The 12,564-nt window shown below is 42.4% G+C and overlaps 1 pseudogene; it reads right to left on the bottom strand.

Moving 5' to 3' along the window:
* Positions 1-294: 294 nt before the first annotated feature.
* LOC101400755 (calcium homeostasis modulator protein 6 pseudogene) lies at positions 295-2,211 on the bottom strand (annotated as a pseudogene).
* Positions 2,212-12,564: the final 10,353 nt, after the last annotated feature.

Genomic DNA, 12,564 nt, shown 5'->3' with positions numbered 1-12,564 from the left:
AGATAAAGTTCTAAATTTTTATTTGATTTAAAATTCTATGTTTCCACAATTTGGAGAACCAAAAATTTAAAAAGCAGTCATAGGGCCGGCCCTGTGGCTTAGCGGTTGGGTGCACGCGCTCCGCTGCTGGCGGCCCGGGTTCGGATCCCGGGCGTGCACTGACGTACCGCTTCTCCGGCCATGCTGAGGCTGCGTCCCACATACAGCAACTAGAAGGATGTGCAACTATGACATACAACTATCTACTGGGGCTTTGGGGGGAAAATTAAAAAAAAAAAATTTAAAAAGCAGTCATAAGTAATACCAATGTTTATTTTATTTCAAATGAAGCAATAATTCAAAAGAACTCTTTTTCTTATTCATTAATAAGGTCATAACTCAGCAGTGGTCACCATATCAGGTGAATCTACAGAGAGAGAAGAAACGACTTCATCTCTTTCAGAAGAACTCAGAAGATGTTTCTTCGCTTTTGTTTTAACATATTTGTGCAACACACTGTAGTCCTGCTCATTCGGTTTGAAAGTACGTGGGAGTGAAATTTGCTGCCAGTCTTTAGCGCTTGGAGTGTCGTATTTCTCTAGATGTGAGCTCTCAAAAAAACATTTAACATTCTCTTCTGCCAATTTGGTTGCAAGCTCTGTGGTTTGTCTTTTAAGGATCTCCTGCTCCTGTTCCGAATACGTTTTCAAAAATTGCAGCTGCAGGAAACTACCTGTAGCCAGGCATCGGGAGACACATACAAAAATCAGAGGGGCAATGATAACAGCTGCTATCACGAACCAGCCTAGCACCTTAGGAAAACACAACAAAATAGCAATTTAGTTACATCTTTTATAAAAAATTGTAAAATCCTCAGATAAAGTTTGAACTACACATGGTTAGGATGATGAACAAGCAACAGTTTTAGGTCTTAATCCCTTTAGAAAAAGAAGTGGCAGCACCCTCCCAAACCCCTCAGTACAACTGCTTGCTTGACAAGTCAGTCATTTTTCAAGTCATGTCAAGGGCCCAGGGAAGAGCCTGAATGTCACTCCTCTAGAACTCAAAACGTGGAATTTCTCGGCAAATCCAATGAAACAAGCATTCATTTTCAAGAACCTCTGAGCTTTATAAGCCCAGAAGCAGCGTGAGCTGGTGGCTTTAGAGCTAAGCCGACCCATTTTATTCTAACAAGTCTTCCACCTTCTTCTCGATGGACGAAGAATAACCAAGACTCAGTGTATTTGCTATGAAGATGTAAGAGAATAATGGAGGAGTAAAGAGCCTAGACGGTTTCTGGCACAGCAGGTGCCTGACACTCTTTGAGCGCCTCTCCTCTTCTTCATTTGTTTTATTTACATATTCGCCTATGGGCTCATTAGACGCAAGCAGCCATTCTAGTTTGCCTTTGGGTGTCGCCTGCCCGGAGAAAGGGCACCGATTTCTACCCCACACCGTCTGTCCCTCCCCTCTCCTCCCAGCCGCGCTCAGCACCAGCTCCTGCCCTGCGACTGGGCCCTGAGCTCCCTCAGGAGGTCCTGCACGTCGGGCTCCCCGGCCTGTTGGCAGGGCATCAGCGGCAGCCGGGCAGCACAGCTGGAGTCGCGGCCAGCGCACAGGCGCCGCGCCACCTCGGTGCTCCCGCTGGCGCCTCACTCGTAGACGGCGCCCCCGAGCAGCGCCACCGCCACCCAGGTGAAGGACGCGAGCATGCCGGCCCAGGTGAGATGCGTCCACACCTTGGCCCGGGACCTCAGTTCGCCGCAGCCCGTGCAGGCGGCCCGGGCGCAGCAGCCGGTCACCAGGCGCCAGGCGCGCACGCTCAGCACGCAGCCCAGGAGGAAGAGCGCCAGCGCCGGCACGAGCAGGAAGACCAGGCTGTAGGGCAGGTTCCAGGAGGCGCTGCAGGGGCACTGGAACGCCACGGTGAAGAGGATGCGCTCCCTGCCCGCTGTCACCAGGGTCGCCAAGCCATACCCCGGGACGGTGGAGTACTTGAGGTGCAGTTTAAGCCCCGTCCAAAACTTCTCCATGGTCCTTTGACCTCAGGACGTCTTGTCCGTGTCCGGATGATTCTGCCTCTTCGCTGCCCTGCTCCTCAAATGGTTTGGGTGGGCTCCGGGCTGGGGCTTTCTACTCCGCTAAGAAGCAGCTTGGCGAAAAGGATGGGCTTTATGGCCTTCCTGAGCTGTCGCTTTCTTATTTCAACCAAATCAACTCTGGCTGACAAACAGACCCAAGCACACACTTGCCCCGTACCCACCCCTTTCCGGAGGCAGCCACACTGGTGGCCTTTCTCCCCCCCGTTCAGGAAATCTGACAGAGGTTAGACTCCGTTCCTCTGTTACCTTTGTTTCCACCCAACTGACAAATAACTAGTGGACTTTCCTTACCCTTCCTGACCCAATGCAACCACCCAACGGAAAGAATACTTTTTACTTGGGCAAACCGGGAAAATGCCAGATTTTCCTCTATTGAAGCGACCCCAGTTCCTAAACCCACTCCCAGTAAGACCAAACAATCACAAAAACAAACGGTCAAGTTCTAGTACCTCATGATGTTCTGTCTCCCTTGTGGACAGAACCAATAGCCTAATTCACACTGGCTGTTCTCTCCTCTGCCTGATCTCCCACAGGACACTGGACTAAATATATCGTATTGACTTCTGCCTCTTTTTTCCCCCAGGTATATGACACTGTCCATACCTGGAGAAGTGTCAAATTCCTATCCAGTGACCACCAAGTTAATGGCGGGTGGGGAGGGCTTCTATATGGTTGTTCAAAAATTACGAGTTAACCCAAAAATTTGCAAACTGCAGCTACGTCTAACTACAATCCTGCTTCTTCCACTTTCAGTTTTCTCAAAGCAGCATTGCTCTGACACAAACTATAAGCGCTTCTGTGAAACTGAGCCTTAGTCCATGTGGCTCCAGAGTGAGGGGAGGTGTACTTGAAAGAGCGTGGGCTTGGGGGTCAGATGCACTGTGTCTATGTGTGTGTCTAACAAGTTAGCCCCTCTAAGACAGCGTCCTCATTTGTAAAAGCAGGATTATAGTGCTCACTTTTCGAGATTGTTGAGACCAGTACATTGAATAGCTTATCTAAAGCTCCTTGACATATAGAGTGTGCTTATTAACTGAATGCTCAATGTGAGGGAATACCTCTTACATTGCAACCTGGAGAATAGACAACAAATAACTATTGTATGTAATTTAAGAATCCAAATGAATGCTCAATTTTAGACCAAGGATGGTATGTAGTGACTCAATGATCCTCCGCTACCTTAAGAGAATTGGGGTGCCCTTAGCTGTCCACCTCATTACAAGGACGGTGTCTGGACATGGAGTCTGGGTGGGCAGGTCACAGTGAACTGGATGCTGTTGGTGCTCATCCACTAGGTTGGCTTTATTTCTCCGGGAAGAATAAGTAGCCTACAGAACCGAGTGAGTTGTTAGAGAGGGGGCAAGAAACGTATTATTCTTTATTTAGTCCAACTTGCCTTCTTAGCTACCTCCCACCACGAGTGCCTGGCACAAAACCACCGTTCCACAGCATTTTGATGATTAGCTGTTCTCCCTGTGTGAGTGTTAAGAAGCTGTCCCCAAATCAGGGTCCTCACTGTCATGCGGGAGGGACAGTTGGGGTTCTCTTCCCTGAGATTAGACGAGGTACTGCCAGGCTTCCTGTGAACTTGAGGCGAAGTTACATGTTTGAAGCAAATCACTTCTGCTATGACTATCATCTCTGTAATCCTACATCTCCAAAGAAAACCTTCCTTCCCTCGTCTCTCTGGGGACTCTCCTCCTCTTCCTGCTGGACTCTTCTTCACTCCCACCCGACTCCTCTAAGATGTTGCTTCCCCCTCCACAGTTTCCCTACACCATCATGAACAAATCCCACTGTATCCACAACCTGGCAGATGGCTCTATCCAAATCTCCCTTAACAGTAACCTAACTCAAATGTACCCTTTCATCCTTTTGAGTGAGGTTTATTTGTTCGCTCCCATTTCTCAAAACAAGAGGGAGGCTGGCATTCTCTCATTGCCCTGTCCAAACCCAGGTTTTTCCACCATCCTCTAATAGTTGGTTCTCCACTGAGGCTCAAGCTATTCAGCATAACCTCCTCCCCCACCTCACTCTTGCCATATGTTTTCATTCTCTTCATTTTTAAAGAGTTGTGCCTTCGGCGATAGCCTTCCTCTTCTCCCAGCCCTTGTTATTTAGTCCAGCATTTTGTTTCACAATTTTTTTTTTTTTTTTTGCTTAGGAAGATTCACCTTGAGCTGCTATCTGTTGCCAATCTTCCTGTATTTGCTTGAGGAAGATTCGCCCTGAGCTAATGTCGTTGGCAGTCTTCCTCTATTTTCTATGTGGGTCGCCACCACAGCATGGCTGATGAGTGTAGGTCTGTGCCTGGGATCCAAACCTGTGAACCCAGGCTGCCTAAGTGGAGTGCGCCAAACTTAACCACTAGGCCACAGGGCCGGCCCCTGATTTCAAATATTATTTGTCACAGAAACTTTTATCTTGTCAATCACCTATCCCAACTAGAGTAATTCATTTGCTAACCAATGTATTAATTAGTTCATTGATTCATTCAATCATTTATTTAAATATTTAATAAGTACCTATAATATGCTAGGTACCTGTAAAAGTACCTGGATTATTGGATACAATAAGGAACAAGAGAAACAGACAGCTTGCTTGCATTGAGCTTTTGTTATAGTGGAGAGGATTTTGATAATGAGGGGAGGGTCCTCAAGGTTATACAGGTAATTAAAAGGAATCATGTGGTAGAGAGTGTCCTGTGACAGCCTCCAGCAGGAGAAGACATTTAAGCAGAAATCTGAATGACCAAGGCTCTGGGGAGCAAAGAGCTTGGTATTCTGTGGTTGGAAAGAAAGCCCGAGTGGTGGGAGCATTGAGGGTGAGAAGGAAGGTGGCACATCATGAGGGCAGAGCTGCAGCTGGATGGTCAGGTTTAGGGACTTGATAGACCAGACTATGTGGTTTACAATCCTGTCCCTGAAACTCATTACGGACTGGGATACATCCTGACCTATTATCCTGTCAGCTGGTGTCTCCAAACCTCACCTCCTGGGCTTGCCACCACAGTGCTCTCCCAGTCATGGATTTCCCAGGTACTGATGACCATTCTGCACTTATTCCAGGTTTCCACAACCGTGAGAGTCCGGGTTCTGCCTGCCAGCCTGAATTTCCTCCCAGCACCTGCAGTTGAGTCTAGTACCCTGACATCCACCTCCACCACCTCTGGAGCAGTGGGTGGTTCTGGTTCTGGGTCTATTGAAGATCTCCCAGCCCTTTATACCCAGCTCTGTTCTGAGAGGACATTGCTCAGAAGTTCAGCCCTTACTGGAAATAGAGTAACATGCTAATAATGTGGAGAGGGTTCAAAAATTTTCTGAGAGTAGACTGAATAATATTTGAAAGAACTTTTCACTTTTAAATATCTATAATTTAACACCAGTTTACTTTTGCTTTTAAGAAATAAGTGAGAGATTCTCATGTTAAGCACATTGGAAAACCAATGGTTATGGGGTTTGTTTTCTTTTATTTTAACTGTAGTACTTTGTTTCTTAGCACTATTGTTATCAGGGTCAAGAATGGCTCCTGGAAACCACAAAACAACTCTCAGAAAAGAAAGCAAGAGAACTCTTGAAAGGAAAAACACATTCACACTGTGAATCTGAAAGTTCCTTGCAGGCATCTTCAAGTGAGCTAGTTCTCCAACATTATTCTCTGTAGTCTTCATGAGAACCCAGACTGATGGTATGACCCTGCTTGGAATATGACTGCTAGATTCTAGCAAAGTGTCAATACTGGCCCCAAGACTCACCCAGAGAGTAAAATCAAATTAAGATTCATGTATCTTTTAAGTATCCACCATGTGCAAGTATCCACCACATGCAACGACTTCAGATGCCAAAATTAACAAGTAAACTTAGAAAGTCTGACACCCTTAAAGAATATCTTTCTGCATGTTATAATTTATGAATATATATTTATGTTAAGTAATGTATTTGAAAGTCTGAACGTATTATTATCTTAAGATTTTTGAATGGTTATAAAAGTTTTTCCTATGAAAGTATAAAGCAGAAGGAGGGAAAGATCGGACACTTTCCCTGACACAGGAGTGTCATTTGTTAAATGGCAATCCCGTGACAATTCAAGTAACCATTTTACAGATTATTTCACCTTTTCTTAGCATGAATTTTCTAAACCTATCACAAAATTTTAAGTATTCACTCATTCACATGCTAAAAAATATATTTTTTTCTTACAGTAGAAGATTATTTTAACTCTGAGAACCTAGATGCGGCCAGTTTTTGTTGTCATCACTGTTGTCATCATCGTTGGTGTGATTGCCATTATCATCATCATCTTCTTCATCATCAGCAGCAGCAGCAGCAGCAGCATCTGACACAAGGAGGCTACTAAAGGTCCTAGTTTTCCTTCCATGGTTCTTAAAACCTATGTATATTAGGAATTTTGATTAGTTAAATTATGTTTCCCTATTGACCCAAATTGTTTTAGAGGTGATTTTAATGTGTGAAATAGCTTTATTGTCAAGGCCACATAGACTTTGCTTCATCACGAGCCCAATTCACCTGAACTCAGATTTGGTCTACTAGTTTGTGAACTATGATCAAAGTTTTGGATTTACAAATATAATAATAATGAATACACATAAGATTAAAGGATAATAATAAAGGAAATAAAAATAAAATAATAGAAGCAAATTTTAGTTTCTTCAAATTATCAATGACACTATTACAAAAATCTCAAAAAGTTACATTGACTCCACGGAGAATTTAAAGTGTCATGGAAGATATTCCCTAAAAGAATATATCACTTGAAATATGCTACATATTTAAAATATTCACAATCAAGGAAAGGCCCAGTTGTAGAGAACAATTTGTGTAAATTATAGTGCGTCTATGCAATGGACTACAAAGTAGGTCCATGTGATTGAGATAGATCTGTATGTGCTGGTATGGGTGAAAAGACAGAGTAGACAAGTTAATTGGAAAAGGTAAGCAAAAACACTGCATGTCATACATTTGTGTAAAAAGAAAAAGAAAATTAAAAAAATATATATATATATGTATATGTCCCTTGCAGATGCATACAATATTCAGCAAGATTCAAAAATATTGTCAAGTGTTTACCTCCAAGAAGTAGGGGAGAGGGTTCGGAATGAATGTAGGGAGAGAGCCTTATTGTATATCTTTCTTAGTTTTTGATTTTTTAAAACATGCATATGTTACTTCTACAAGCAAAAAATATTAACATCAATTGTCTTCATCTAATGGAAAAGCTCTAAGGAACCAGTCTGGGAAGAGGCTTTTTCTCTTCTTTCTCCTTCCTTCTTTGCATACAGGGTTTATATCAAGGACTTCTCCCTGAACCTGGAATCCTAATAACTCAATTCTTGTTGCCAAAAGTAAAAAATCCTAGGGAGAAACTGGGACGAATATGGTAGATAAAGAACTGAGTGTTTGAGAACTGAATGTTGACAAAAAGCAGTGGGAATTTAAGGAAAAGACTAGATAGAGGTGGGGTTGGGTGGCGTTTATCCAAAGACCACCTGGCTCCTTTATAAAGAGAAGGCTCCACTTGTGCTCTACAGAGTCTTCTGTGTCCTCATTATTAGGACGAAAACAAGGCAGAGGGGAAAGATGAGTGGGGAAGAAAGGAGGTGGGTGAGTGGCTGGCTTGTGGAGTCTCTAAAGAAGGGAGCAGGGAGTTCAGCTTCTAGCAGTTTAGAAACCCACCATCACCTCTTTTAAATGTTGATCCAGACATGTTTTTCCTGAGTTTGGGGTTTACTGTTTTATTCTAGTTTCATTAAAAACCATCTGTTTATGGAGAAAAATCTAGAAAAACAATAGTGTGTTGGTCAGTTAAGATACTCTCTAATATAGGCTGAGAACTGGTCCTGACTGAGCAACAGAGAGTTAGGGAAAGAGAAGGGACTGGTTCCTATTAGACAGAATTCCAGTTCATCCCAGTATCCCTTTCCTGGGGTCTGCTGTTATAAGGTTGCAAGAACAATTAAAAAAGGAAAGGAGATACCTTTCAAGTTTTATTGTTCTTTACATTCTTCACCAAGGTGACATTTGCATCTTAGGAAGGTTTGGCTGACTCTATAACTCCCTGTCTCCAGTGTATTTCCTGTTCCTTCTTCTTGTTCATTACAGACAATGCTATGGCCTGAATATGTCTCTCCAAAATTCATATTTTGAAATCCTTACCTCTAAAGGAGTGATCACTAGCATGGTTAGGTGAAGGTATTAGTAGGTGGGGCCTCTGGGAGGTGTTTATGTCATGAGGGTGGAGCCCTCATGGATGGAATTAGTGCCTTATAAAAGAGGCTCCACAGAGGTCCCTAGCCCCGTCCACCACGTGAGGGCACAGCAAGAAGGCACTATGAACCGGGAAGCAGCTACTCAGCAGAAGGCGGCCATGCTGGCACCTTGATCTTGGACTTTCCAGTCTCCAGAACTGTGACCAATACATTTCTGTTGCTTATAAGCCACACAGTCAGTGGTATTTTGGTACAGCAGCCCAAAAGCACTAAGACACCAGCTTTCAGTGGTGTTATCCAATCCAGCCTCTGGCCTGTTCTACTTGTCCTCTTTCACTCATCCCCATGCTAGCCTCCGTTTGTTTACTCATGCACTACACTCCTGCCATACCAGTTTTGTCTCAACCCCTCAAACAGAATGAGCTTTCTTGCCTCAAAGCCTTTACATATAAATAGTCCTCTGCCTGGGATGTTCTCTCTGTTAGTTCCTTCTCATCTGTTAAGATTCAACTTAAATGTCACATCCTCAGAAAGGCCTTCTGCATTAGGTTAGACAATGTTGTCGTCACAACCACCCCCAAATCTTGGTGACTTAATACAATGCATCGATTTCTCATTTCCAAAACGCATGCTCCAGGGCACCTGTCTTCCATGCTCCTTTGAATATTTAGCGTCTCCATCACAACACACAGCCTCCTCCACGATTGCCGGAGCATCAAGCGTGCTGTGACAGGTGGAGGTCTCCCAGTGGTCATAAATGCCTCAGCACAGTCTGTGGTCCACCTTACTGCAAGGGGACAAGGACATGCATCTTCCCATTTGCCAGAAGGAAAGGAGTGAAAACGAGTGTCTACTACAGGCCACTCTTCTGTTTCACTCTCTTTCCCCCACCAGAACCCACTAATCTTCTTCCCAAAAGAAACAAACCAAAAGTCTAAATCAGTCACAACACGGAACTCACAGTCCAGATGTCTGGGTGGTGTGTGGTAGTCTCTACACCAGGTCTTCTTCTTGGTCTACAGAGCTCTGAACTAACAGTGATGGATTAATCTGTGTCCCACAGACCATGTACATGGAGGAACAAGGCCAGCACATCCACAGGAAACACTCCATTCTGAAAGGGAAAAATGGAAGCTTTCAGCAGGCACTGACTGACCTGCTCAATTTTGAAATTGCTCCTGGGCAAACACCATAAAGGCCCCTACCCTGGGGGTGGAAAATGTTCCTTGATTCTCGTGACTCCACCCTCTGGAGGGGCTTCTGCTGTCATCTTCCTTGGCCACATAATGAACATATGTCCCTCTTGGGGTCTGAGTAGTTTTTTTGTCCATGTGTTAATGTTCAATGTTGGAAGACTACAGGTCCAGTTGGGCTTGTGATTTTTTTGAATGTAAATCTCTCCCAAAATTTAGTAAGCTTCTTGTCTCTTTGATTTCAGTAAACGATGTTTGCCAATACCTATACTCCCAGCTCTTTTCAAAACACGGTTCTTAGATCCATCTTCTTTTGCTTTCTTGTCGCATTCATTCTCTCTCCCTCTCTCCTCACACACACACACAAGTATATATATATATGTCTCTCTCTTGTCATTACAGGTAAACATGTAACTATGGTCTTATAGTTACTCTCCTGAGTTCACATGAAACTATGGTTTTCTATGGAAAAGCATAATTTGATCTTTGTCTTGGCTCTTTATCCAATTGAATACCTGAATTTTATCTTTGCCCTGAAGTTCCTTAATTTACTGAGAGGTCTTACCAATTGGTGTAGAGGCCATAGTTTTAATTTGGATTTTCCACAGGTTTATTTTAACAGACTTTGTCTTTCAAGGCTTTCTCAATTTCTGTCTTACTGTTTGGAGTCTAAAACCTGACACGCTTTCCAATTTTGCAAGTCTCCAGTTCTCTAAAATATATCTCTTCCTTTTTGTTTCTACTTACAAACCAACCTATTCTTTTTTGAGCTTATAAAGCCTTGCCAAATCATAGCATTTTTATTGGCATTTTTAATTTCTGCTATCATGTTGTTAATTTCCAAGAACTCATTTGTCCTTTAAAGGTTTTTTAATACCATTCGATTCTCATTTCATACATGTAATGTCTCCTCTTATATCTCTAAAGTCACTGATGGTAGGGTTTTTTTTAAGTTTTCTAAAAAGAACATTGTTTCTGGTTCCTCCAAATAACTTTTTCTGTTTGCTTTGGCTTCTGTCTTTCATACTTTTCTCAAATCTCTGGAGCTCCTTGGATATACACTCATATTGTATAAAATATGAACTTTGGTAGAACTTGTAGATTATGGGCTTCAACATAGGACGATAAGTTGGGGAATTTAAATGTGAATCTCAAAATGTGTCCTTTTATTGAAGTCTCTTCTCTTGGGCAGTCAGACTTGCTACATATGGCTCTTCTGACTTACTGCCTGGAGAATACACGTCTGAACACCAGCATTCTGGGAGCCAGGTTGAGGAAGAAGGCAGGGGAAATAAAAATTCAGTATGTATATTTTAACTTAATTTCCGTTTGCTCAATATAGTCTCCCTGCTTTCGACTACCTAGTCTAGTGTCCCTCAGTTCAAAAATCTTTTTGAAAAACCATATCTAGAGATTAAAACTCCCATTTCTAGGTAGGGTAGGGAGAAGGAGTTGCCAAACTGCTTGGCACAGAGATCTGAGGCACCAATTCTTCCTAAACAATCTTTCAACCAATCCTGTTGTCAGCCCTGCCTCCAGCCCCATTTCCAGAGGCCAGTGGTCCTGCTAATAGCTAAGCCTTTTTCTTTTTTTTTTTTAATTTTTTGTTTATTGCAGTAACAATACCTAAGCCTTTTTTACCAATTCCTTGGTACAAGTCATACTGCTTCTTCTCTTTATCCAGTTTGGCTTAGGCTTCAGATTTCTCAGGTCTGTTAGAATAATTACCACTTATCATCTGCTTTCCAACTTCCAAAAATTGTCTTGCTTTTTCCTCTCTTGCTCTCTGGTTGCTTTATGACGTGAAAAAAGATCCGTTTGCTTTTGTTTATTGTGCTTGAATATACACTTTCAAACCAACCATTTTAACCAGAAGTCATGTTAACCAGAAGTACCTTTTCCAGTTGTCTTTCACTGCCAATAATCATATTTACCAAGCATTTTGTTGTTGTTGTTGTTTATTGCAGTAACATTGGTTTATAACATTGTATAAATTTCAGGTGTACATCATTATACTTCTATTTCTGCATAGTTTACATCATGTTCACCACCCAAATACTAATTACAACCCATCACCACACACATGTGCCGAATTATCCCTTTCACCCTCCTCCCTACCCCCTTCGCCTCTGGTAACCACCAATCCAATTTCTCTCTCTGTGTTTGTTTATTGTTGTTATTATCTACTACTTAATGAAGGAAATCATACGGTATTTGACCTTCTCCCTCTGACTTATAAGCATTTTATTTATTTATTTTTTTTTTGGCTGAGGAAGATTGACCCTGGGCTAACGTTGGTGCCTATCTTCCTCTACTTTATATGTGGGATGCCTGCCACAGCATGGCTTGATAAGTGGTGCATAGGTTTGCGCCTGAGATCCAAACCTGTGAATCCTGGGTCGCTGAAGCGGAATACGCAAACTTAACCACTACTCCTCTGGGCCGGCCCCTATCAAGCATTATTTTTCATAAGTGTGAATTGTTGAATCCCAAATTGGAGTGGGAATATGTATAGAGGACCTGCAATGAAGGTTTAGATTTCAGGAAAATAAAAAAGACTATTTATAGAGAGAAGTTCACCATACATCTGCAGGGAGAGTTAGGCAGCTTCTAGGTGGGATAAATATGCTTATGAGGCTGGAAAAGTTGTGGAATTCTGTTGGTATGAACAGTGGCAAGCAGATTTAAAGTTAAAGAATGTGGACCCATTAAAGTTAGTCTTCTTAAATTGCATATGAATTGAACAGGAACAGTGGTCTCATCAAGAAATCTTGTGTTTTTTTTGGATGACATAAACAATTTTAATTGATATGAAAAGCTGTCAGTTATGTATACTTTTATTAATTTCTGAAGTAGTACATGCATTTTTTAGAATAAATAGTGCAGATATATATAAAGTAAAATTTTATTTTATTGAGGTCATGTTGGTTTATAACATTGTGTAATTTCAGGTGTACATTATTATATATGAGTTTCTGTATAGAGTGCATCATGCTCACCACCAATAGTCTAGTTTTTATCTGTCACCATACATATGTGCCTGTTTACCCCTTTCAACTAGCCC

The sequence above is a fragment of the Ceratotherium simum genome, chromosome 19 (genome assembly GCF_057802395.1).
Source record: "Ceratotherium simum simum isolate JZ-2026a chromosome 19, ASM5780239v1, whole genome shotgun sequence".
NCBI classification, from domain to species: Eukaryota; Metazoa; Chordata; class Mammalia; order Perissodactyla; family Rhinocerotidae; genus Ceratotherium; species Ceratotherium simum.
Note: the sequence above shows the minus strand (reverse complement) of the source record. Positions and strands in the feature narration are given on the sequence as shown.